Genomic DNA, 27,382 nt, shown 5'->3' with positions numbered 1-27,382 from the left:
TTTTTTTTGACCTCAAAATGTCATAAAAAACGTCATAGTATAGTAAGGCGCTTTTTTCGGCCAAAAAAAGTCAAAAAATTTGTTGACCTCAAGATGTCATAAAAAACGTCATAGTATAGTAAGGCGTCAAAATCAGCCAAAAAAAGTCAACATTTTTTTTGACCTCAAAATGTCATAAAAACGTCATAGTATAGTAAGGCGTTTTTTTCGACCAAAAAAAGTCCAATTTTTTTTTGACCTCAAAATATCATAAAAAACGTCATAGTATAGTAAGGCGTTTTTTTCGGCCAAAAAAAGTCCAAAATTTTTTTGACCTCAAAATGTCATAAAAAACGTCATAGTATAGTAAGGCGTCAAAATCGGTCAAAAAAAGTCCACATTTTTTTTGACCTCAAAATGTAATAAAAACTTCATAGTATAGTAAGGCGTTTTTTTCGACCAAAAAAAGTCAAAAAATTTTTTGACCTCAGAATGTCATAAAAAACGTCATAGTATAGTAAGGCGTCAAAATCGGCCAAAAAAAGTCGAAATTTTTTTTTACCTCAAAATGTCATAAAAACGTCATAGTATAGTAAGGCGTTTTTTTCGGCCAAAAAAAGTCAAAAAATTTTTTGACCTCAAAATGTCATAAAAAACATCATAGTATAGTAAGGCGTTTTTTTCGGCCAAAAAAAGTCAAAAATTTTTTTGACCTCAAAATGTCATAAAAAACATCATAGTATAGTAAGGCGTCAAAATTGGCCAAACAAAGTCCAAATTTTTTTTGACCTCAAAATGTCATAAAAACATCATAGTAAAGTAAGGCGTTTTTTTCGACCAAAAAAAGTCCAAATTTTTTTTGACCTCAAAATGTCATAAAAAACGTCATAGTATAGTAAGGCGTCAAAATCAGCAAAAAAAAGTCAACATTTTTTTTGACCTCAAAATGTCATAAAAACGTCATAGTATAGTAAGGCGTCAAAATCGGCCAAAAAAAGTCCAAATTTTTTTTTGACCTCAAAATGTCATAAAAAACGTCATAGTATAGTAAGGCGTTTTTTTCGGCCAAAAAAAGTCAAATTTTTTGGACCTCAAAATGTCATAAAAAACGTCATAGTATAGTAAGGCATCAAAATCGGCCAAAAAAAGTCCAAATTTTTTTTTACCTCAAAATGTCATAAAAAACATCATAGTATAGTAAGGCATTTTTTTCGGCCAAAAAAAGTCAAAAAACTTTTTGACCTCAAAATGTCATAAAAAACGTCATAGTATAGTAAGGCGTCAATATCGGCCAAAAAAAGTCAAAAAACTTTTTGACCTCAAAATGTCATAAAAAACATCATAGTATAGTAAGGCGTCAAAATTGGCCAAAAAAAGTCCAAAACTTTTTTGACCTCAAAATGTCATAAAAAACGTCATAGTATAGTAAGGCGTTTTTTTCGGCCAAAAAAAGTCAAAAAAAATTTTGACCTCAAAATGTCATAAAAAACGTCATAGTATAGTAAGGCGTTTTTTTTGGCCAAAAAAAGTCCAAAATTTTTTTGACCTCAAAATGTCATAAAAACTTCATAGTATAGTAAGGCGTTTTTTTCGACCAAAAAAAGTCAAAAATTTTTTTGACCTCAAAATGTCATAAAAAACGTCATAGTATAGTAAGGCGTCAAAATCAGCCAAAAAAAGTCAACATTTTTTTTTTACCTCAAAATGTCATAAAAACTTCATAGTATAGTAAGGCGTTTTTTTCGGCCAAAAAAAGTCCAAAATTTTTTTGACCTCAAAATGTCATAAAACACGTCATAATATAGTAAGGCGTTTTTTTCGGCCAAAAAAAGTCAAAAATTTTTTTTTACCTCAAAATGTCATAAAAAACGTCATAGTATAGTAAGGCGCTTTTTTCGGCCAAAAAAAGTCCAAATTTTTTTTGACCTCAAAATGTCATAAAAACGTCATAGTATAGTAAGGCGTTTTTTTCGGCCAAAAAAAGTCAAAAAATTTTTTGACCTCAAAATGTCATAAAAAACGTCATAGTATAGTAAGGCGTTTTTTTCGGCCAAAAAAAGTCCAAAATTTTTTTGACCTCAAAATGTCATAAAAACTTCATAGTATAGTAAGGCGTTTTTTTCGACCAAAAAAAGTCAAAAATTTTTTTGACCTCAAAATGTCATAAAAAACGTCATAGTATAGTAAGGCGTTTTTTTCGGCCAAAAAAAGTCAAAAATTTTTTTGACCTCAAAATGTCATAAAAAACATCATAGTATAGTAAGGCGTTTTTTTCGGCCAAAAAAAGTCAAAAAATTTTTTGACCTCAAAATGTCATAAAAAACATCATAGTATAGTAAGGCGTTTTTTTCGGCCAAAAAAAGTCAAAAAACTTTTTGACCTCAAAATGTCATAAAAAACGTCATAGTATAGTAAGGCGTCAAAATCGGCCAAAAAAAGTCGAAATTTTTTTTTACCTCAAAATGTCATAAAAACGTCATAGCATAGTAAGGCGTTTTTCTCGGCCAAAAAAAAGTCAACATTTTTTTGACCTCAAAATGTCATAAAAAACGTCATAGCATAGTAAGGCGTTTTTTTCGGCCAAAAAAAGTCAAAAATTTTTTTGACCTCAAAATGTCATAAAAACGTCATAGTATAGTAAGGCGTTTTTTTCGGCCAAAAAAAGTCAAAAAATTTTTTGACCTCAAAATGTCATAAAAAACATCATAGTATAGTAAGGCGTCAAAATTAGCCAAACAAAGTCCAAATTTTTTTTGACCTCAAAATGTCATAAAAACATCATAGTAAAGTAAGGCGTTTTTTTCGGCCAAAAAAAGTCCAAAATTTTTTTGACCTCAAAATGTCATAAAAACTTCATAGTATAGTAAGGCGTTTTTTTCGACCAAAAAAAGTCAAAAATTTTTTTGACCTCAAAATGTCATAAAAAACGTCATAGTATAGTAAGGCGTCAAAATCGGCCAAAAAAAGTCGAAATTTTTTTTTACCTCAAAATGTCATAAAAACTTCATAGTATAGTAAGGCGTTTTTTTCGGCCAAAAAAAGTCAAAAAATTTTTTGACCTCAAAATGTCATAAAAAACGTCATAGTATAGTAAGGCGTCAAAATCGGCCAAAAAAAGTCGAAATTTTTTTTTACCTCAAAATGTCATAAAAACGTCATAGTATAGTAAGGCGTTTTTCTCGGCCAAAAAAAAGTCAACATTTTTTTGACCTCAAAATGTCATAAAAAACGTCATAGCATAGTAAGGCGTTTTTTTCGGCCAAAAAAAGTCAAAAATTTTTTTGACCTCAAAATGTCATAAAAACGTCATAGTATAGTAAGGCGTTTTTTTCGGCCAAAAAAAGTCAAAAAATTTTTTGACCTCAAAATGTCATAAAAAACGTCATAGTATAGTAAGGCGTTTTTTTCGGCCAAAAAAAGTCAAAAATTTTTTTGACCTCAAAATGTCATAAAAAACATCATAGTATAGTAAGGCGTCAAAATTGGCCAAACAAAGTCCAAATTTTTTTTGACCTCAAAATGTCATAAAAAACGTCATAGTATAGTAAGGCGTCAAAATCGGCAAAAAAAGTCAACATTTTTTTTGACCTCAAAATGTCATAAAAACGTCATAGTATAGTAAGGCGTTTTTTTTGGCCAAAAAAAGTCAAAAATTTTTTGGACCTCAAAATGTCATAAAAAACGTCATAGTATAGTAAGGCGCTTTTTTCGGCCAAAAAAAGTCCAAATTTTTTTTGACCTCAAAATGTCATAAAAACGTCATAGTATAGTAAGGCGTTTTTTTCGGCCAAAAAAAGTCAAAAAATTTTTTGACCTCAAAATGTCATAAAAAACGTCATAGTATAGTAAGGCGTTTTTTTCGGCCAAAAAAAGTCAAAAATTTTTTTGACCTCAAAATGTCATAAAAAACATCATAGTATAGTAAGGCGTTTTTTTCGGCCAAAAAAAGTCAAAAAATTTTTTGACCTCAAAATGTCATAAAAAACATCATAGTATAGTAAGGCGTTTTTTTCGGCCAAAAAAAGTCAAAAAACTTTTTGACCTCAAAATGTCATAAAAAACGTCATAGTATAGTAAGGCGTCAAAATCGGCCAAAAAAAGTCGAAATTTTTTTTTACCTCAAAATGTCATAAAAACGTCATAGCATAGTAAGGCGTTTTTCTCGGCCAAAAAAAAGTCAACATTTTTTTTACCTCAAAATGTCATAAAAAACGTCATAGCATAGTAAGGCGTTTTTTTCGGCCAAAAAAAGTCAAAAATTTTTTTGACCTCAAAATGTCATAAAAACGTCATAGTATAGTAAGGCGTTTTTTTCGGCCAAAAAAAGTCAAAAAATTTTTTGACCTCAAAATGTCATAAAAAACATCATAGTATAGTAAGGCGTCAAAATTGGCCAAACAAAGTCCAAATTTTTTTTGACCTCAAAATGTCATAAAAACATCATAGTAAAGTAAGGCGTTTTTTTCGACCAAAAAAAGTCCAAATTTTTTTTGACCTCAAAATGTCATAAAAAACGTCATAGTATAGTAAGGCGTCAAAATCAGCAAAAAAAAGTCAACATTTTTTTTGACCTCAAAATGTCATAAAAACGTCATAGTATAGTAAGGCGTCAAAATCGGCCAAAAAAAGTCCAAATTTTTTTTGACCTCAAAATGTCATAAAAAACGTCATAGTATAGTAAGGCGTTTTTTTCGGCCAAAAAAAGTCCAAAATTTTTTGGACCTCAAAATGTCATAAAAAACGTCATAGTATAGTAAGGCGCTTTTTTCGGCCAAAAAAAGTCCAAAATTTTTTTGACCTCAAAATGTCATAAAAACGTCATAGTATAGTAAGGCGTTTTTTTCGGCCAAAAAAAGTCAAAAAATTTTTTGACCTCAAAATGTCATAAAAAACATCATAGTATAGTAAGGCGTCAAAATTGGCCAAACAAAGTCCAAATTTTTTTTGACCTCAAAATGTCATAAAAACATCATAGTAAAGTAAGGCGTTTTTTTCGACCAAAAAAAGTCCAAATTTTTTTTGACCTCAAAATGTCATAAAAAACGTCATAGTATAGTAAGGCGTCAAAATCAGCAAAAAAAAGTCAACATTTTTTTTGACCTCAAAATGTCATAAAAACGTCATAGTATAGTAAGGCGTCAAAATCGGCCAAAAAAAGTCCAAATTTTTTTTGACCTCAAAATGTCATAAAAAACGTCATAGTATAGTAAGGCGTTTTTTTCGGCCAAAAAAAGTCCAAAATTTTTTGGACCTCAAAATGTCATAAAAAACGTCATAGTATAGTAAGGCGCTTTTTTCGGCCAAAAAAAGTCCAAATTTTTTTTGACCTCAAAATGTCATAAAAAACGTCATAGTATAGTAAGGCGTTTTTTTCGGCCAAAAAAAGTCAAAAAATTTTTCGACCTCAAAATGTCATAAAAAACGTCATAGTATAGTAAGGCGTCAAAATCGGCCAAAAAAAGTCCAAATTTTTTTTTACCTCAAAATGTCATAAAAACGTCATATTATAGTAAGGCGTTTTTCTCGGCCAAAAAAAACTCAACATTTTTTTGACCTCAAAATGTCATAAAAAAAGTCATAGTATAGTAAGGCGTTTTTTTCGGCCAAAAAAAGTCCAAATTTTTTTGACCTCAAAATGTCATAAAAAACGTCATAGTATAGTAAGGCGTTTTTTTCGGCCAAAAAAAGTCAAAAAAATTTTTGACCTCAAAATGTCATAAAAAACGTCATAGTATAGTAAGGCGTTTTTTTCGGCCAAAAAAAGTCAAAAATTTTTTTGACCTCAAAATGTCATAAAAAACGTCATAGTATAGTAAGGCGTTTTTTTCGGCCAAAAAAAGTCAAAAAAACTTTTTGACCTCAAAATGTCATAAAAAACGTCATAGTATAGTAAGGCGTTTTTTTCGGCCAAAAAAAGTCAAAAAATTTTTCGACCTCAAAATGTCATAAAAAACGTCATAGTATAGTAAGGCGTCAAAATCGGCCAAAAAAAGTCCAAATTTTTTTTGACCTCAAAATGTCATAAAAAACATCATAGTATAGTAAGGCATTTTTTTCGGCCAAAAAAAGTCAAAAAACTTTTTGACCTCAAAATGTCATAAAAAACGTCATAGTATAGTAAGGCGTCAAAATCGGCCAAAAAAAGTCCAAATTTTTTTTGACCTCAAAATGTCATAAAAAACATCATAGTATAGTAAGGCGTCAATATCGGCCAAAAAAAGTCAAAAAACTTTTTGACCTCAAAATGTCATAAAAAACGTCATAGTATAGTAAGGCGTCAAAATTGGCCAAAAAAAGTCCAAATTTTTTTTGACCTCAAAATGTCATAAAAACGTCATTTTTGACCTCAAAATGTCATAAAAAACGTCATAGTATAGTAAGGCGTCAAAATCGGTCAAAAAAAGTCAAAATTTTTTGACCTCAAAATGTCATAAAAAACGTCATAGTATAGTAAGGCGTTTTTTTTCGGCCAAAAAAAGTCAAAAAATTTTTTGACCTCAAAATGTCATAAAAAACGTCATAGTATAGTAAGGCGTCAAAATCGGTCAAAAAAAGTCCACATTTTTTTTGACCTCAAAATGTCATAAAAAACGTCATAGTATAGTAAGGCGCTTTTTTCGGCCAAAAAAAGTCAAAAAATTTGTTGACCTTAAGATGTCATAAAAAACGTCATAGTATAGTAAGGCGTCAAAATCAGCCAAAAAAAGTCAACATTTTTTTTGACCTCAAAATGTCATAAAAACGTCATAGTATAGTAAGGCGTTTTTTTCGACCAAAAAAAGTCCAAATTTTTTTTGACCTCAAAATATCATAAAAAACGTCATAGTATAGTAAGGCGTTTTTTTTCGGCCAAAAAAAGTCCAAAATTTTTTTGACCTCAAAATGTCATAAAAAACGTCATAGTATAGTAAGGCGTCAAAATCGGTCAAAAAAAGTCCACATTTTTTTTGACCTCAAAATGTAATAAAAACTTCATAGTATAGTAAGGCGTTTTTTTCGACCAAAAAAAGTCAAAAAATTTTTTGACCTCAGAATGTCATAAAAAACGTCATAGTATAGTAAGGCGTCAAAATCGGCCAAAAAAAGTCGAAATTTTTTTTTACCTCAAAATGTCATAAAAACGTCATAGTATAGTAAGGCGTTTTTTTCGGCCAAAAAAAGTCAAAAAATTTTTTGACCTCAAAATGTCATAAAAAACATCATAGTATAGTAAGGCGTTTTTTTCGGCCAAAAAAAGTCAAAAATTTTTTTGACCTCAAAATGTCATAAAAAACATCATAGTATAGTAAGGCGTCAAAATTGGCCAAACAAAGTCCAAATTTTTTTTGACCTCAAAATGTCATAAAAACATCATAGTAAAGTAAGGCGTTTTTTTCGACCAAAAAAAGTCCAAATTTTTTTTGACCTCAAAATGTCATAAAAAACGTCATAGTATAGTAAGGCGTCAAAATCAGCAAAAAAAAGTCAACATTTTTTTTGACCTCAAAATGTCATAAAAACGTCATAGTATAGTAAGGCGTCAAAATCGGCCAAAAAAAGTCCAAATTTTTTTTTGACCTCAAAATGTCATAAAAAACGTCATAGTATAGTAAGGCGTTTTTTTCGGCCAAAAAAAGTCAAATTTTTTGGACCTCAAAATGTCATAAAAAACGTCATAGTATAGTAAGGCATCAAAATCGGCCAAAAAAAGTCCAAATTTTTTTTTACCTCAAAATGTCATAAAAAACATCATAGTATAGTAAGGCATTTTTTTCGGCCAAAAAAAGTCAAAAAACTTTTTGACCTCAAAATGTCATAAAAAACGTCATAGTATAGTAAGGCGTCAATATCGGCCAAAAAAAGTCAAAAAACTTTTTGACCTCAAAATGTCATAAAAAACATCATAGTATAGTAAGGCGTCAAAATTGGCCAAAAAAAGTCCAAAACTTTTTTGACCTCAAAATGTCATAAAAAACGTCATAGTATAGTAAGGCGTTTTTTTCGGCCAAAAAAAGTCAAAAAAAATTTTGACCTCAAAATGTCATAAAAAACGTCATAGTATAGTAAGGCGTTTTTTTTGGCCAAAAAAAGTCCAAAATTTTTTTGACCTCAAAATGTCATAAAAACTTCATAGTATAGTAAGGCGTTTTTTTCGACCAAAAAAAGTCAAAAATTTTTTTGACCTCAAAATGTCATAAAAAACGTCATAGTATAGTAAGGCGTCAAAATCAGCCAAAAAAAGTCAACATTTTTTTTTTACCTCAAAATGTCATAAAAACTTCATAGTATAGTAAGGCGTTTTTTTCGGCCAAAAAAAGTCCAAAATTTTTTTGACCTCAAAATGTCATAAAACACGTCATAGCATAGTAAGGCGTTTTTTTCGGCCAAAAAAAGTCAAAAATTTTTTTTTACCTCAAAATGTCATAAAAAACGTCATAGTATAGTAAGGCGCTTTTTTCGGCCAAAAAAAGTCCAAATTTTTTTTGACCTCAAAATGTCATAAAAACGTCATAGTATAGTAAGGCGTTTTTTTCGGCCAAAAAAAGTCAAAAAATTTTTTGACCTCAAAATGTCATAAAAAACGTCATAGTATAGTAAGGCGTTTTTTTCGGCCAAAAAAAGTCCAAAATTTTTTTGACCTCAAAATGTCATAAAAACTTCATAGTATAGTAAGGCGTTTTTTTCGACCAAAAAAAGTCAAAAATTTTTTTGACCTCAAAATGTCATAAAAAACGTCATAGTATAGTAAGGCGTTTTTTTCGGCCAAAAAAAGTCAAAAATTTTTTTGACCTCAAAATGTCATAAAAAACATCATAGTATAGTAAGGCGTTTTTTTCGGCCAAAAAAAGTCAAAAAATTTTTTGACCTCAAAATGTCATAAAAAACATCATAGTATAGTAAGGCGTTTTTTTCGGCCAAAAAAAGTCAAAAAACTTTTTGACCTCAAAATGTCATAAAAAACGTCATAGTATAGTAAGGCGTCAAAATCGGCCAAAAAAAGTCGAAATTTTTTTTTACCTCAAAATGTCATAAAAACGTCATAGCATAGTAAGGCGTTTTTCTCGGCCAAAAAAAAGTCAACATTTTTTTGACCTCAAAATGTCATAAAAAACGTCATAGCATAGTAAGGCGTTTTTTTCGGCCAAAAAAAGTCAAAAATTTTTTTGACCTCAAAATGTCATAAAAACGTCATAGTATAGTAAGGCGTTTTTTTTCGGCCAAAAAAAGTCAAAAAATTTTTTGACCTCAAAATGTCACAAAAAACATCATAGTATAGTAAGGCGTCAAAATTGGCCAAACAAAGTCCAAATTTTTTTTGACCTCAAAATGTCATAAAAACATCATAGTAAAGTAAGGCGTTTTTTTCGACCAAAAAAAGTCCAAATTTTTTTTGACCTCAAAATGTCATAAAAAACGTCATAGTATAGTAAGGCGTCAAAATCAGCAAAAAAAAGTCAACATTTTTTTTGACCTCAAAATGTCATAAAAACGTCATAGTATAGTAAGGCGTCAAAATCGGCCAAAAAAAGTCCAAATTTTTTTTGACCTCAAAATGTCATAAAAAACGTCATAGTATAGTAAGGCGTTTTTTTCGGCCAAAAAAAGTCCAAAATTTTTTGGACCTCAAAATGTCATAAAAAACGTCATAGTATAGTAAGGCGCTTTTTTCGGCCAAAAAAAGTCCAAATTTTTTTTGACCTCAAAATGTCATAAAAAACGTCATAGTATAGTAAGGCGTTTTTTTCGGCCAAAAAAAGTCAAAAAATTTTTTGACCTCAAAATGTCATAAAAAACGTCATAGTATAGTAAGGCGTCAAAATCGGCCAAAAAAAGTCCAAATTTTTTTTGACCTCAAAATGTCATAAAAAACGTCATAGTATAGTAAGGCATTTTTTTCGGCCAAAAAAAGTCAAAAAATTTTTCGACCTCAAAATGTCATAAAAAACGTCATAGTATAGTAAGGCGTCAAAATCGGCCAAAAAAGTCCAAATTTTTTTTTACCTCAAAATGTCATAAAAAACATCATAGTATAGTAAGGCATTTTTTTCGGCCAAAAAAAGTCAAAAAACTTTTTGACCTCAAAATGTCATAAAAAACGTCATAGTATAGTAAGGCGTCAATATCGGCCAAAAAAAGTCAAAAAACTTTTTGACCTCAAAATGTCATAAAAAACATCATAGTATAGTAAGGCGTCAAAATTGGCCAAAAAAAGTACAAAACTTTTTTGACCTCAAAATGTCATAAAAAACGTCATAGTATAGTAAGGCGTTTTTTTCGGCCAAAAAAAGTCAAAAAAAATTTTGACCTCAAAATGTCATAAAAAACGTCATAGTATAGTAAGGCGTTTTTTTTTGGCCAAAAAAAGTCCAAAATTTTTTTGACCTCAAAATGTCATAAAAACTTCATAGTATAGTAAGGCGTTTTTTTCGACCAAAAAAAGTCAAAAATTTTTTTGACCTCAAAATGTCATAAAAAACGTCATAGTATAGTAAGGCGTCAAAATCAGCCAAAAAAAGTCAAGATTTTTTTTTTACCTCAAAATGTCATAAAAACTTCATAGTATAGTAAGGCGTTTTTTTCGGCCAAAAAAAGTCCAAAATTTTTTTGACCTCAAAATGTCATAAAACACGTCATAATATAGTAAGGCGTTTTTTTTCGGCCAAAAAAAGTCAAAAATTTTTTTTTACCTCAAAATGTCATAAAAACTTCATAGTATAGTAAGGCGTTTTTTTCGACCAAAAAAAGTCCAAAATTTTTTGACCTCAAAATGTCATAAAAAACATCATAGTATAGTAAGGCGTTTTTTTCGGCCAAAAAAAGTCAAAAAACTTTTTGACCTCAAAATGTCATAAAAAACGTCATAGTATAGTAAGGCGTCAAAATCGGCCAAAAAAAGTCGAAATTTTTTTTTACCTCAAAATGTCATAAAAACGTCATAGCATAGTAAGGCGTTTTTCTCGGCCAAAAAAAAGTCAACATTTTTTTGACCTCAAAATGTCATAAAAAACGTCATAGCATAGTAAGGCGTTTTTTTCGGCCAAAAAAAGTCAAAAATTTTTTTGACCTCAAAATGTCATAAAAACGTCATAGTATAGTAAGGCGTTTTTTTCGGCCAAAAAAAGTCAAAAAATTTTTTGACCTCAAAATGTCATAAAAAACGTCATAGTATAGTAAGGCGTCAAAATCGGTCAAAAAAAGTCCACATTTTTTTTGACCTCAAAATGTAATAAAAACTTCATAGTATAGTAAGGCGTTTTTTTCGACCAAAAAAAGTCAAAAAATTTTTTGACCTCAGAATGTCATAAAAAACGTCATAGTATAGTAAGGCGTCAAAATCGGCCAAAAAAAGTCGAAATTTTTTTTTACCTCAAAATGTCATAAAAACGTCATAGTATAGTAAGGCGTTTTTTTCGGCCAAAAAAAGTCAAAAAATTTTTTGACCTCAAAATGTCATAAAAAACATCATAGTATAGTAAGGCGTTTTTTTCGGCCAAAAAAAGTCAAAAATTTTTTTGACCTCAAAATGTCATAAAAAACATCATAGTATAGTAAGGCGTCAAAATTGGCCAAACAAAGTCCAAATTTTTTTTGACCTCAAAATGTCATAAAAACATCATAGTAAAGTAAGGCGTTTTTTTCGACCAAAAAAAGTCCAAATTTTTTTTGACCTCAAAATGTCATAAAAAACGTCATAGTATAGTAAGGCGTCAAAATCAGCAAAAAAAAGTCAACATTTTTTTTGACCTCAAAATGTCATAAAAACGTCATAGTATAGTAAGGCGTCAAAATCGGCCAAAAAAAGTCAAAATTTTTTTTGACCTCAAAATGTCATAAAAAACGTCATAGTATAGTAAGGCGTTTTTTTCGGCCAAAAAAAGTCAAATTTTTTGGACCTCAAAATGTCATAAAAAACGTCATATTATAGTAAGGCATCAAAATCGGCCAAAAAAAGTCCAAATTTTTTTTTACCTCAAAATGTCATAAAAAACGTCATAGTATAGTAAGGCATTTTTTTCGGCCAAAAAAAGTCAAAAAACTTTTTGACCTCAAAATGTCATAAAAAACATCATAGTATAGTAAGGCGTCAAAATTGGCCAAAAAAAGTCCAAAACTTTTTTGACCTCAAAATGTCATAAAAAACGTCATAGTATAGTAAGGCGTTTTTTTCGGCCAAAAAAAGTCAAAAAAAATTTTGACCTCAAAATGTCATAAAAAACGTCATAGTATAGTAAGGCGTTTTTTTTGGCCAAAAAAAGTCCAAAATTTTTTTGACCTCAAAATGTCATAAAAACTTCATAGTATAGTAAGGCGTTTTTTTCGACCAAAAAAAGTCAAAAATTTTTTTGACCTCAAAATGTCATAAAAAACGTCATAGTATAGTAAGGCGTCAAAATCAGCCAAAAAAAGTCAACATTTTTTTTTTACCTCAAAATGTCATAAAAACTTCATAGTATAGTAAGGCGTTTTTTTCGGCCAAAAAAAGTCCAAAATTTTTTTGACCTCAAAATGTCATAAAAACTTCATAGTATAGTAAGGCGTTTTTTTCGACCAAAAAAAGTCAAAAATTTTTTTGACCTCAAAATGTCATAAAAAACGTCATAGTATAGTAAGGCGTTTTTTTCGGCCAAAAAAAGTCAAAAATTTTTTTGACCTCAAAATGTCATAAAAAACATCATAGTATAGTAAGGCGTTTTTTTCGGCCAAAAAAAGTCAAAAAATTTTTTGACCTCAAAATGTCATAAAAAACATCATAGTATAGTAAGGCGTTTTTTTCGGCCAAAAAAAGTCAAAAAACTTTTTGACCTCAAAATGTCATAAAAAACGTCATAGTATAGTAAGGCGTCAAAATCGGCCAAAAAAAGTCGAAATTTTTTTTTACCTCAAAATGTCATAAAAACGTCATAGCATAGTAAGGCGTTTTTCTCGGCCAAAAAAAAGTCAACATTTTTTTGACCTCAAAATGTCATAAAAAACGTCATAGCATAGTAAGGCGTTTTTTTCGGCCAAAAAAAGTCAAAAATTTTTTTGACCTCAAAATGTCATAAAAACGTCATAGTATAGTAAGGCGTTTTTTTTCGGCCAAAAAAAGTCAAAAAATTTTTTTACCTCAAAATGTCATAAAAAACATCATAGTATAGTAAGGCGTCAAAATTGGCCAAACAAAGTCCAAATTTTTTTTGACCTCAAAATGTCATAAAAACATCATAGTAAAGTAAGGCGTTTTTTTCGACCAAAAAAAGTCCAAATTTTTTTTGACCTCAAAATGTCATAAAAAACGTCATAGTATAGTAAGGCGTCAAAATCAGCAAAAAAAAGTCAACATTTTTTTTGACCTCAAAATGTCATAAAAACGTCATAGTATAGTAAGGCGTCAAAATCGGCCAAAAAAAGTCCAAATTTTTTTTGACCTCAAAATGTCATAAAAAACGTCATAGTATAGTAAGGCGTTTTTTTCGGCCAAAAAAAGTCCAAATTTTTTTTGACCTCAAAATGTCATAAAAAACGTCATAGTATAGTAAGGCATTTTTTTCGGCCAAAAAAAGTCAAAAAATTTTTCGACCTCAAAATGTCATAAAAAACGTCATAGTATAGTAAGGCGTTTTTTTCGGCCAAAAAAAGTCAAAAAACTTTTTGACCTCAAAATGTCATAAAAAACGTCATAGTATAGTAAGGCGTCAAAATCGGCCAAAAAAGTCGAAATTTTTTTTTACCTCAAAATGTCATAAAAAACGTCATAGTATAGTAAGGCGTCAAAATCGGCCAAAAAAAGTCCAAATTTTTTTTGACCTCAAAATGTCATAAAAAACGTCATAGTATAGTAAGGCATTTTTTTCGGCCAAAAAAAGTCAAAAAATTTTTCGACCTCAAAATGTCATAAAAAACGTCATAGTATAGTAAGGCGTTTTTTTCGGCCAAAAAAAGTCAAAAAACTTTTTGACCTCAAAATGTCATAAAAAACGTCATAGTATAGTAAGGCGTCAAAATCGGCCAAAAAAGTCCAAATTTTTTTTTACCTCAAAATGTCATAAAAAACATCATAGTATAGTAAGGCATTTTTTTCGGCCAAAAAAAGTCAAAAAACTTTTTGACCTCAAAATGTCATAAAAAACGTCATAGTATAGTAAGGCGTCAATGTCGGCCAAAAAAAGTCAAAAAACTTTTTGACCTCAAAATGTCATAAAAAACATCATAGTATAGTAAGGCGTCAAAATTGGCCAAAAAAAGTCCAAAACTTTTTTGACCTCAAAATGTCATAAAAAACGTCATAGTATAGTAAGGCGTTTTTTTCGGCCAAAAAAAGTCAAAAAAAATTTTGACCTCAAAATGTCATAAAAAACGTCATAGTATAGTAAGGCGTCAAAATCAGCCAAAAAAAGTCAACATTTTTTTTTTACCTCAAAATGTCATAAAAACTTCATAGTATAGTAAGGCGTTTTTTTCGGCCAAAAAAAGTCCAAAATTTTTTTGACCTCAAAATGTCATAAAACACGTCATAATATAGTAAGGCGTTTTTTTTCGGCCAAAAAAAGTCAAAAATTTTTTTTTACCTCAAAATGTCATAAAAACTTCATAGTATAGTAAGGCGTTTTTTTCGACCAAAAAAAGTCCAAAATTTTTTGACCTCAAAATGTCATAAAAAACATCATAGTATAGTAAGGCGTTTTTTTCGGCCAAAAAAAGTCAAAAAACTTTTTGACCTCAAAATGTCATAAAAAACGTCATAGTATAGTAAGGCGTCAAAATCGGCCAAAAAAAGTCGAAATTTTTTTTTACCTCAAAATGTCATAAAAACGTCATAGCATAGTAAGGCGTTTTTCTCGGCCAAAAAAAAGGCAACATTTTTTTGACCTCAAAATGTCATAAAAAACGTCATAGCATAGTAAGGCGTTTTTTTCGGCCAAAAAAAGTCAAAAATTTTTTTGACCTCAAAATGTCATAAAAACGTCATAGTATAGTAAGGCGTTTTTTTCGGCCAAAAAAAGTCAAAAAATTTTTTGACCTCAAAATGTCATAAAAAACATCATAGTATAGTAAGGCGTCAAAATCGGCCAAACAAAGTCCAAATTTTTTTTGACCTCAAAATGTCATAAAAACATCATAGTAAAGTAAGGCGTTTTTTTCGACCAAAAAAAGTCAACATTTTTTTTGACCTCAAAATGTCATAAAAAACGTCATAGTATAGTAAGGCGTCAAAATCAGCAAAAAAAAGTCAACATTTTTTTTGACCTCAAAATGTCATAAAAACGTCATAGTATAGTAAGGCGTCAAAATCGGCCAAAAAAAGTCCAAATTTTTTTTGACCTCAAAATGTCATAAAAAACGTCATAGTATAGTAAGGCGTTTTTTTCGGCCAAAAAAAGTCCAAAATTTTTTGGACCTCAAAATGTCATAAAAAACGTCATAGTATAGTAAGGCGCTTTTTTCGGCCAAAAAAAGTCCAAATTTTTTTTGACCTCAAAATGTCATAAAAAACGTCATAGTATAGTAAGGCGTTTTTTTCGGCCAAAAAAAGTCAAAAAATTTTTTGACCTCAAAATGTCATAAAAAACGTCATAGTATAGTAAGGCGTCAAAATCGGCCAAAAAAAGTCCAAATTTTTTTTGACCTCAAAATGTCATAAAAAACATCATAGTATAGTAAGGCATTTTTTTCGGCCAAAAAAAGTCAAAAAACTTTTTGACCTCAAAATGTCATAAAAAACGTCATAGTATAGTAAGGCGTCAAAATCGGCCAAAAAAAGTCCAAATTTTTTTTGACCTCAAAATGTCATAAAAAACATCATAGTATAGTAAGGCGTCAATATCGGCCAAAAAAAGTCAAAAAACTTTTTGACCTCAAAATGTCATAAAAAACGTCGTAGTATAGTAAGGCGTCAAAATTGGCCAAAAAAAGTCCAAATTTTTTTTGACCTCAAAATGTCATAAAAACGTCATTTTTGACCTCAAAATGTCATAAAAAACGTCATAGTATAGTAAGGCGTCAAAATCGGTCAAAAAAAGTCAAAATTTTTTGACCTCAAAATGTCATAAAAAACGTCATAGTATAGTAAGGCGTTTTTTTCGGCCAAAAAAAGTCAAAAAATTTTTTGACCTCAAAATGTCATAAAAAACGTCATAGTATAGTAAGGCGTCAAAATCGGCCAAAAAAAGTCGAAATTTTTTTTTACCTCAAAATGTCATAAAAACGTCATAGCATAGTAAGGCGTTTTTCTCGGCCCAAAAAAAGTCAACATTTTTTTGACCTCAAAATGTCATAAAAAACGTCATAGCATAGTAAGGCGTTTTTTTCGGCCAAAAAAAGTCAAAAATTTTTTTGACCTCAAAATGTCATAAAAACGTCATAGTATAGTAAGGCGTTTTTTTTGGCCAAAAAAAGTCCAAAATTTTTTTGACCTCAAAATGTCATAAAAACTTCATAGTATAGTAAGGCGTTTTTTTCGACCAAAAAAAGTCAAAAATTTTTTTGACCTCAAAATGTCATAAAAAACGTCATAGTATAGTAAGGCGTCAAAATCGGCCAAAAAAAGTCGAAATTTTTTTTTACCTCAAAATGTCATAAAAACGTCATAGCATAGTAAGGCGTTTTTCTCGGCCAAAAAAAAGTCAACATTTTTTTGACCTCAAAATGTCATAAAAAACGTCATAGCATAGTAAGGCGTTTTTTTCGGCCAAAAAAAGTCTAAAATTTTTTTGACCTCAAAATGTCATAAAAACGTCATAGTATAGTAAGGCGTTTTTTTCGGCCAAAAAAAGTCAAAAAAATTTTTTGACCTCAAAATGTCATAAAAAACGTCATAGTATAGTAAGGCGCTTTTTTCGGCCAAAAAAAGTCCAAATTTTTTTTGACCTCAAAATGTCATAAAAAACGTCATAGTATAGTAAGGCGTCAAAATCGGCCAAAAAAAGTCCAAATTTTTTTTGACCTCAAAATGTCATAAAAAACATCATAGTATAGTAAGGCGTTTTTTTCGGCCAAAAAAAGTCAAAAAACTTTTTGACCTCAAAATGTCATAAAAAACGTCATAGTATAGTAAGGCGTCAAAATCGGCCAAAAAAAGTCGAAATTTTTTTTTACCTCAAAATGTCATAAAAACGTCATAGCATAGTAAGGCGTTTTTCTCGGCCAAAAAAAAGTCAACGTTTTTTTGACCTCAAAATGTCATAAAAAACGTCATAGTATAGTAAGGCGTTTTTTTCGGCCAAAAAAAGTCAAAAAAATTTTTGACCTCAAAAAGTTATAAAAAACGTCATAGTATAGTATGGTGTTTTTTTCGGCCAAACAAAGTCAAAAAATTTTTTGACCTCAAAATGTCATAAAAATCGTCATAGTATAGTAAGACATCAAAATCGGCCAAAAAAAGTCAAAAAATTTTTTGACCTCAAAATGTCATAAAAAACGTCATAGTATAGTAAGGCGTTTTTTTCGGCCAAAAAAAGTCAAAAATTTTTTTGACCTCAAAATGTCATAAAAAACATCATAGTATAGTGAGGCGTCAAAATCGGCCAAACAAAGTCCAAAATTTTTTTGACCTCAAAATGTCATAAAAAACGTCATAGTATAGTAAGGCGTTTTTTTCGGCCAAAAAAAGTTAAAAAAATTTTTGACCTCAAAATGTCATAAAAACGTCATAGTATAGTAAGGCGTTTTTTTCGGCCAAAAAAAGTCCAAAGTTTTTTTGACCTCAAAATGTCATAAAAAACATCATAGTATAGTAAGGCGTCAAAATCGGCCAAACAAAGTCCAAAATTTTTTTGACCTCAAAATGTCATAAAAAACGTAAGGCGTTTTTTTCGACCAAAAAAAGTCCAAATTTTTTTTGACCTCAAAATGTCATAAAAAACGTCAGTGTAGTAAGGCGTTTTTTTCGACCAAAAAAAGTCCAAATTTTTTTTGACCTCAAAATGTCATAAAAAACGTCATAGTATAGTAAGGCGTTTTTTTTCGGCCAAAAAAAGTCAAAAATTTATTTGACCTCAAAATGTCATAAAAAACGTCATAGTATAGTAAGGCGTTTTTTTCGGCCAAAAAAAGTCAAAAAATTTTTTTGACCTCAAAATGTCATAAAAACGTCATAGTATAGTAAGGCGTTTTTTTCGGCCAAAAAAAGTCCAAAATTTTTTTGACCTCAAAATGTCATAAAAAACATCATAGTATAGTAAGGCGTCAAAATCGGCCAAACAAAGTCCAAAATTTTTTTGACCTCAAAATGTCATAAAAAACGTAAGGCGTTTTTTTCGACCAAAAAAAGTCCAAATTTTTTTTGACCTCAAAATGTCATAAAAAACGTCAGTGTAGTAAGGCGTTTTTTTCGACCAAAAAAGTCCAAATTTTTTTTGACCTCAAAATGTCATAAAAAACGTCATAGTATAGTAAGGCGTTTTTTTTCGGCCAAAAAAAGTCAAAAATTTATTTGACCTCAAAATGTCATAAAAAACGTCATAGTATAGTAAGGCGTTTTTTTCGGCCAAAAAAAGTCAAAAAATTTTTTTGACCTCAAAATGTCATAAAAACGTCATAGTATAGTAAGGCGTTTTTTTCGGCCAAAAAAAGTCAAAAATTTTTTTGACCTCAAAATGTCATAAAAAACGTCATAGTATAGTAAGGCGTTTTTTTTTCGACAAAAAAGTCAAAAATTTTTTTGACCTCAAAATGTCATAAAAAACATCATAGTATAGTAAGGCGTCAAAATCGGCCAAAAAAAGTCAAAAAAAACTTTTGACCTCAAAATGTCATAAAAAACGTCATAGTATAGTAAGGCGTTTTTTTCGGCCAAAAAAAGTCAAAAAATTTTTTGACCTCAAAATGTCATAAAAAACGTCATAGTATAGTAAGGCGTTTTTTTCGGCCAAAAAAAGTCAAAAATTTTTTTGACCTCAAAATGTCATAAAAAACATCATAGTATAGTAAGGCGTCAAAATTGGCCAAACAAAGTCCAAAATTTTTTTGACCTCAAAATGTCATAAAAAACATCATAGTATAGTAAGGCGTCAAAATTGGCCAAACAAAGTCCAAAATTTTTTTGACCTCAAAATGTCATAAAAAACATCATAGTATAGTAAGGCGTCAAAATCGGCCAAACAAAGTCCAAAATTTTTTTGACCTCAAAATGTCATGAAAAACGTCATAGTATAGTAAGGCGTTTTTTTCGACCAAAAAAAAATCCAAATTTTTTTTGACCTCAAAATGTCATAAAAAACGTCATAGTGTAGTAAGGCGTTTTTTCGACCAAAAAAAGTCCAAATTTTTTTTGACCTCAAAATGTCATAAAAAACGTCATAGTGTAGTAAGGCGTTTTTTTTCAGCCAAAAAAAGTCAAAAATTTATTTGACCTCAAAATGTCATAAAAAACGTCATAGTATAGTAAGGCGTTTTTTTCGGCCAAAAAAAGTCAAAAAAATTTTTGACCTCAAAATGTCATAAAAACGTCATAGTATAGTAAGGCGTTTTTTTCGGCCAAAAAAAGTCAAAAATTTTTTTGACCTCAAAATGTCATAAAAAACGTCATAGTATAGTAAGGCGTTTTTTTTCGACAAAAAAGTCAAAAATTTTTTTGACCTCAAAATGTCATAAAAAACATCATAGTATAGTAAGGCGTCAAAATCGGCCAAAAAAAGTCAAAAAAAATTTTGACCTCAAAATGTCATAAAAAACGTCATAGTATAGTAAGGCGTTTTTTTCGGCCAAAAAAAGTCAAAAAATTTTTTGACCTCAAAATGTCATAAAAAGCGTCATAGTATAGTAAGGCGTCAAAATCGGCCAAAAAAAGTCCAAATTTTTTTTGACCTCAAATGTCATAAAAACGTCATAGTATAGTAAGGCGTTTTTTTCGGCCAAAAAAAGTCCAAATTTTTTTTGACCTCAAAAGGTCATAAAAAACGTCATAGTATAGTAAGGCGTTTTTTTCGGCCAAAAAAAGTCAAAAATTTTTTCGACCTCAAAATGTCATAAAAAACGTCATAGTATAGTAAGGCGTCAATATTGGCCAAAAAAAGTCCAAATTTTTTTTGACCTCAAAATATCATAAAAAACATCATAGTATAGTAAGGCGTCAAAATCGGCCAAAAAAAGTCCAAATTTTTTTTGACCTCAAATGTCATAAAAACGTCATAGTATAGTAAGGCGTTTTTTTCGGCCAAAAAAAGTCAAAAATTTTTTTGACCTCAAAATGTCATAAAAAACGTCATAGTATAGTAAGGCGTTTTTTTCGGCCAAAAAAAGTCAAAAAATGTTTTGACCTCAAAATGTCATAAAAACGTCATAGTATAGTAAGGCGTTTTTTTCGGCCAAAAAAAGTCAAAAAATTTTTTGACCTCAAAATGTCATAAAAAACGTCATAGTATAGTAAGGCGTTTTTTTCGACAAAAAAGTCCAAAATTTTTTTGACCTCAAAATGTCATAAAAAACGTCGTAGTATAGTAAGGCGTCAAAATCGGCTAAAAAAAGTCGAAATTTTTTTTGACCTCAAAATGTCAAAAAAAAACGTCATAGTATAGTAAGGCGTCAAAGTCGGCCAAAAAAAGTCGAAATTTTTTTTGACCTCAAAATATCATAAAAAACATCATACTATAGTAAGGCGTCAAAATCGGCCAAAAAAAGTCAAAAAAATTTTTGACCTCAAAATGTTAAAAAAAACATCATAGTATAGTAAGGCGTCAAAATCGGTCAAAAAAAGTCGAAATTTTTTTTTACCTCAAAATGTCATAAAAAACGTCATAGTATAGTAAGGCGTCAAAATCGGCCAAAAAAAGTTTAAAAAAATTTTGACCTCAAAATGTCATAAAAAACGTCATAGTATAGTAAGGCGTCAAAATCGGCTAAAAAAAGTCGAAATTTTTTTTTACCTCAAAATGTCATAAAAAACGTCATAGTATAGTAAGGCGTCAAAATCGGCTAAAAAAAGTCGAAATTTTTTTTGACCTCAAAATGTCATAAAAAACGTCATAGTATAGTAAGGCGTCAAAATCGGCCAAAAAAAGTCGAAATTTTTTTTTACCTCAAAATGTCATAAAAAACGTCATAGTATAGTAAGGCGTCAAAATCGGCCAAAAAAAGTTTAAAAAAATTTTGACCTCAAAATGTCATAAAAAACGTCATAGTATAGTAAGGCGTCAAAATCGGCTAAAAAAAGTCGAAATTTTTTTTTACCTCAAAATGTCATAAAAAACGTCATAGTATAGTAAGGCGTCAAAATCGGCTAAAAAAAGTCGAAATTTTTTTTGACCTCAAAATGTCATAAAAAACGTCATAGTATAGTAAGGCGTCAAAATCGGCCAAAAAAAGTCGAAATTTTTTTTTACCTCAAAATGTCATAAAAAACGTCATACTATAGTAAGGCGTCAAAATCGGCCAAAAAAAGTCAAATTTTTGTAAGACCTCAAGATGTCATAAAAAACGTCATAGTATAGTAAGGCGTCAAAAAAAGTCAAATTTTTGTAAGACCTCAAAATGTCATAAAAACGTCATATTAACTTTATTAATTTTGCCAGTCTATCTGCCAGTCTTTTTGCCTCTGTTCTCCACACACACACACACACACACACACACACAGCATATGCAGCTTACTTTAGTACACTCTACTTACTGTATTTCGTTAGATTGTTTTTATATTGCAAATAATGTATTCATGTTAAAATCACAGTTCCACTTACATCTGCTTTGCGATCGGGTAAAAGGCCTCTCCAAACCAAGCTCCCGGGCTGAATTTCAACCCCAGCCCGCCCCTGAGTATATCACAACAATAAATGTAAATCATTCTTAAACTGTGTGACCCATGGTGTGTATGGTTTCTGAACTATATATACAAACAGCGTGCAACTGCAAGTAATTCATGACGGTCAGATTTCCTGCTGGTGCACAAAAGAAAAAATGAAATAATGACAGATTGAGATTTTATTTCTCTAAAGTCGTTCTCATGACATTATCACTGGCTCCATCCTGCCAAATTAAACACAAGTGCTTGTTTCCAGAATGAGCAGCGTGTTGATGGAAGAGCCAGGCTAGTTAACCAAATGAGATGTTCGAGAAGCACATGTCCTCCACAGGACTCGAGTTTTGAGATTTTCTCCATAAAATTATTTCCCACTTGTCGTTTTGCTTCGCCTGATTAATAACAGAGCTCGGGCAAATCATTTTAATGAGGTTCATATCACTGAGAGATGTGTCTGGAGCGTGCTGCAATGCATTGCCAAAACAAACAAGGATTTCATGTGAAAGGGGGAGAATTAACCTGGCATGCATGGGAATCAGAGAGGTTTTTGTGTTTGACGTTTGAGGAAATATTTTCTGCCTCTCAAATATCGCCTCACTGAACTGAAGAGTCAACCCCTCAAATTGGTTTTGTTCTGCTAATAAATTGGAGAATTTGCAAAGGCACTGATGCAGTTGTTGCCACTGTAGACCTCGTAAGAGTGTGTAAGCAGTGAGCAGTGTGAGTCATTGTGCTATGTGTGCACGTGTGTGTGCACGCGCGCCTTTGAATGTTTGTGTGATAGAGCTCTGTCGTCAGAATCAGCAGAAACCTGTCATCAGCCATGTTAATGCTGGCTTGAAGGCAAACATGAAGATTAACTGAGGAACTTATAATAATAATACTTGAAAAATGGAGCAAAGTCTCTTTTTACAGTCCTCCCAACCCAGGCGAGGTTGTTTATCACTTTGGGAGGATGTTTGGTTGCCTCCCTTGTATGTCTGCTTTTGGCCCTTAAGCTGATTTAGCTACACAAGCACGTTCTCTTCAAAGCATGTCAAGATTTTCCACGCACACTAATGAGGTAAATGGATGGCTTTTGTTTTCTCCACAGTTTTAACTTCCCCCAAAGTGCTCTCATGACTTATACAAGAGCTGTTGCGGAAATCAGCCTTGAGCATTTAATCAAATTTCTAACACTACAGAGTGATCAATTTGTGCTGCAATATCCATCTGCCACACAAGCATACGTATAATCACACGTACACAAGATCACACATATACACACACATACATGCTAGCACAACAAAAAAAAAGAAGTAAGGCTGCTATTGGTTTTTATTGAAACAATGTGACTTTGAAAGGTAAAATGCTGGTATGACAAAAAGTGCTGCTGTGACAGATTTCCCCCCCTTTTTGAATCTAGGTAGAGTGTGTGAGAATCATGCAGATTACTGTATATATTCAGGCACCATACGGTACCTACTCTGATCTAATCACAGAATGGAAATGAAGCTAATCCTTTCCTTCAGAACAGGCACTACGCTGTCACAGCTGATGAAAGCAGCACAGGCAGGGAGGACCCAAATGCAGACTCAAAGGCAGGCAGATTCAGTGAAGATACTTTAATGATGAACAACAAGGCTTACAGGCAGATGGGTGGGTTGACAAGTAGGCAGGCTGGGACACAGGTAGAGGTAACAGGATAATACTGGCTGGGAGCAGGAACACAGGGAAAGCCAAAGGAACATAAACAGGAACATGAGCAGATGACCTCGACAAAGAACTGGTGAAAGTGGCAGGTTTAAATAGTGGCTCAGGTTGATGAGGGATCTGGGTTCAGTTGTTTGAGTGGGGAGGAGACACTCAGGTGGTCGGAGATGAGGGACAGGTGAGCAAGTGGAACAGCAAATAGGAAGTCCGGGGACATCTGGTGGGCAGATGAAGAATGGCACGTCTGAGAGGGAGAACATGGAGATGAGGGACACACACAGGAGTTGAGGGGAATTAGGAAGCAAATTGATTTGACACCACATGACTTTGTATGATGGACGAACAAAAGCACCCAACTGAAACTTTGATCGCAAAATTACAAAATTTGACTTATAGAGAATGTGAAGTGAATCATATTTAGAAAAAAATACCCAGCACTAAACTTTGCTCAGTGAATGTGATACTGGCATTTGACAGAAATTTCTCCGGTGCACATAACTGACTCTGCTGGATCTTTGAGCAACACTAGGTACATATTGATGAGCTGATATATCAGCTCTCGTTGCTGTGAGCTTGGAGTTGGAGTCTACTTTCTGTAAGGAAGAACTGGTAGAATTGTGGAATGCAGCTTCACATGTGCACTTAGTGACATTTTTTTTCTTTTGTAAAAATAATGTTTGAAATTTTCTCTGTCAAGTAAAAGTAAATTAAGAAATTAAAGGGCAAATCCAACCAAAAAACAACCTTGATCTGTATTTTGAGAGCTGCCATTTTAGCACAAATGCTCAACAATCACTGGAGAATCCATCATGGAGCAGGCAGTAACAAGAGTCGACCACAATGCAGCACAGCTGCTAGATGTGTTTTGAGCAATAGTAAAGTCTTTCTTTGTTGTGACTACATGATTTGTTATAAACAAAACTGGAAAATTGGAAACTGTGTTGCTATTATTGTTTCTCTCTCCTCCCTCATATAAACCAACAGCAAGATGAAAGAAGTTATTCTGAGGGATTTTTCAGAAGCCATCCTGGGAAATGTTGGAAACTACTATGTGAAGCAGAAGTAGGTGAGACAGACTGAAGGAACCTGGGGCACCAAAAAGTTAAATATTCACAAAATTCCTTCTAGCGAATCCAGAGCACGACAAACTGATGACACATAACAGTGTAAGAGCAAAAGATAGAGGATTTTCTTCTTTGAGAGATAAATAGACACCAGCCTTTAGGCACTGAACAAATTCAGAAAGCTGCCAACATTAGATCCTCTGCTCTGTCGGTGATACCTTTTACAAAGACTCATTGACCAGTTGCTGAGAATGAATGAGTAGTATGTGTTAGCATACTGAATGAATATCGTGACACCATACCTGACACCATACCTGACATTGGCATGTTGGCATTGCAACTGTAGCATTTAGCTCAAACCACTTCTGTGCCTAAATACAGCACCATGCTGTAGACGCTTTTGTCTTGGTTTTTAGTGAATTCAGAGGCATAATGAATTTCAATACTGCACAAATACAAATACAGCATACTGACAAACAGTGACTCAGAGCAAAGCCTTGCACCACTGACTCTCATGCTGGAGCTCATTAGTCGACTCTTCAAAGTTCAGAAACCGCATAAGACCTGAGACAAACAAACAACACAAGTGCAAGGAAAGAAAAGAATGTGCGCACGTTGAAAATGCTAAAGACAGTTTATTAGTAGACACTCATCAGCCAGAAATAATGACCACCTGAAGAATGTCTTCCTGAAGTACACCATTTGATTGGCAGTGTAAAATAAGGCAAAGGGCTTAAGATCATGTTTTGTTTTTTTTTTACACTTTTGCACCAACGATAAACAGTTATACATTCACTTGTTACTGTAGTTATGCTTTTGATAAATCTGTCCGTACACCCACACACTAAGAAAGCTTTATTAGCTGGGGGCAAGGATTGACAGAGTTTTTGCAAGAGTAATATTCATAATGCATTAGCTGCTTTGGTCAGAGATTGGCTATACCTACAAAGAATCTGACCACAACCTAAACAAAGATTAGATTTTGGAATTGCAAAAGCCAACACACTATACTGACAAGAGTTCATACAGCTACCATCACTGTGAAAGGGTAATACCACCAAAATTCTCAAAAGTCTTCAGAAGTTGATTATAGTGTGTATAGAGTTAAATAATATGAATTTCCCTTTACTCATAGCAAATACATCGCTTTATAAAGTAATTTCTTACATAAAACACATTTTCAGTGAGTAGCAAAGCGTATAGCTGAATAGTGACTGCTACGTTGTAGGAGACCAGCCATAGGTTGCATCACAATAGATGGAATTCATCTTTGCATCATGCCCTCATAAAAGGTGCACTCTTTGATTGTAGCCAGAGGTGTTATCATATTTTGTATTTTGTGTATTCAGGGTATTTCTATTGATTATTTTGGCATCATGATATTTAATAACTGTTTCATTGTACTCCCTGCACAATAAGTTTAAACTGTGACCCAAGAAGATTTAAACTCAGCTTTCATTTGGAGAAACCTTGGCTGAGGTCTCCATTCAGTCAGTATAATCTTGAAGATTTACAGAACATAATTAGTCTGCTGAATGGTTCTGTCTTGTTGTATCTCTTATTAAATCATATTTAATAGTCCCTAAGACATGTCTAATCTAAAGCATTATAATAGCTGCATAAATTAACAATGTGTGACTTTGAATGCTCAGGACCTAGGAATTGCCAGTTTCTCTGCAGTTTCCAGTGCACATTGTTATGTGGTCTGACCTGCATCAGGTAGTGCTTAAGAAAAAAGTTCATAAGAAGCTGACTTCAGGGTCAGATGGGTGGTGTGTTGGGAATCTACCAGTCTAGTAACATTACACACAGGATACTGTACCCGCAAAGTGTCTTTTAGCATTGTGTGTATATATGTTTCTGAAGGAGGTGGGGAAAAAAGACTGCAAAACATCTACACAGCTTATTCAGTTATCGCACATACACACACACACTCACACAGACACACATAGTGGAGTTGCTATGGGTAAAGATGTCATTAGCCAGGATGAGTAACTAGGTGGAATGCAGCTCATCTGTACAGGGTCTACTATCCTACTGAGAGACCAAACAGACCAGGGATAAGTAATTAAAGAGCTAATTTCCAAAATTGTATATATCCATTTTCATTAAAGGAAAAAAAAAAAGGACGTACAATTCCTCCAAAACATCCAGTGGTATCTATTCATCAATCAGACTCAATTGTCTTCTGCACTTTAAATGGTACCGCTAATTTCAGTCATTTAGTTTCTTAAGACTTGTGGTTTTTAGCTGGTGGATATTTTTGTTTTGGAAAGAAACTCTTCAGTTACACAACACTCTACACTGGTATTATTGAAAGAACAATCAATGACATCAAAAAGGAAACAAATATACCTTCACCAAGAAGCACTGAATATATATATATATATATTTTAGAAATACATAGAAAAATAGATAGTCATCTGAATGCCCATTATACAATTTTACACAGTACTGTCAGAAAAAAAGCCTATATAGTGGAGTAGAAGAGATGTGATACACATAGAGGTTATGGAGTTACTGACAGTGTGAGATCTGTTGTTCAGGGTATGTTTTGGTATGATAAATGGAGAAGTGGGGGCACTGCCTTTTCTTTTTCCTCAGTTCATACATTAGACTGTAATTATACCAAATCTAAACACCTGCTTTTATGTGCGTTTGCTTTTTTTTTGGCCTTTTTTTGCAATTTGGTTGCCAAAGTTGTCAACAGAAACTGAATGATTAGTAATTCTGTAACAAGAACAGGTATTAAGTAAGAGACACTGGCAACACTTTGTGCCCTGCATGAACCTGGATGCCCTTAACAACCCAAGTGAATACCTCTCATGATGGTTAACCTACAGCAGTTTATGTGTTAGACTGAAACACAAACCTAACCAACAATGTTAGAAATACAAAAATGCTACAATAAGTGCACACAGCTTCCAAGTGGGCAGCACTTGACACATTTTCAAGATTG

Source organism: Toxotes jaculatrix, chromosome 1 (genome assembly GCF_017976425.1).
Source record: "Toxotes jaculatrix isolate fToxJac2 chromosome 1, fToxJac2.pri, whole genome shotgun sequence".
Classification (NCBI taxonomy): domain Eukaryota; kingdom Metazoa; phylum Chordata; class Actinopteri; family Toxotidae; genus Toxotes; species Toxotes jaculatrix.
This window is presented reverse-complemented; position numbering follows the sequence as displayed.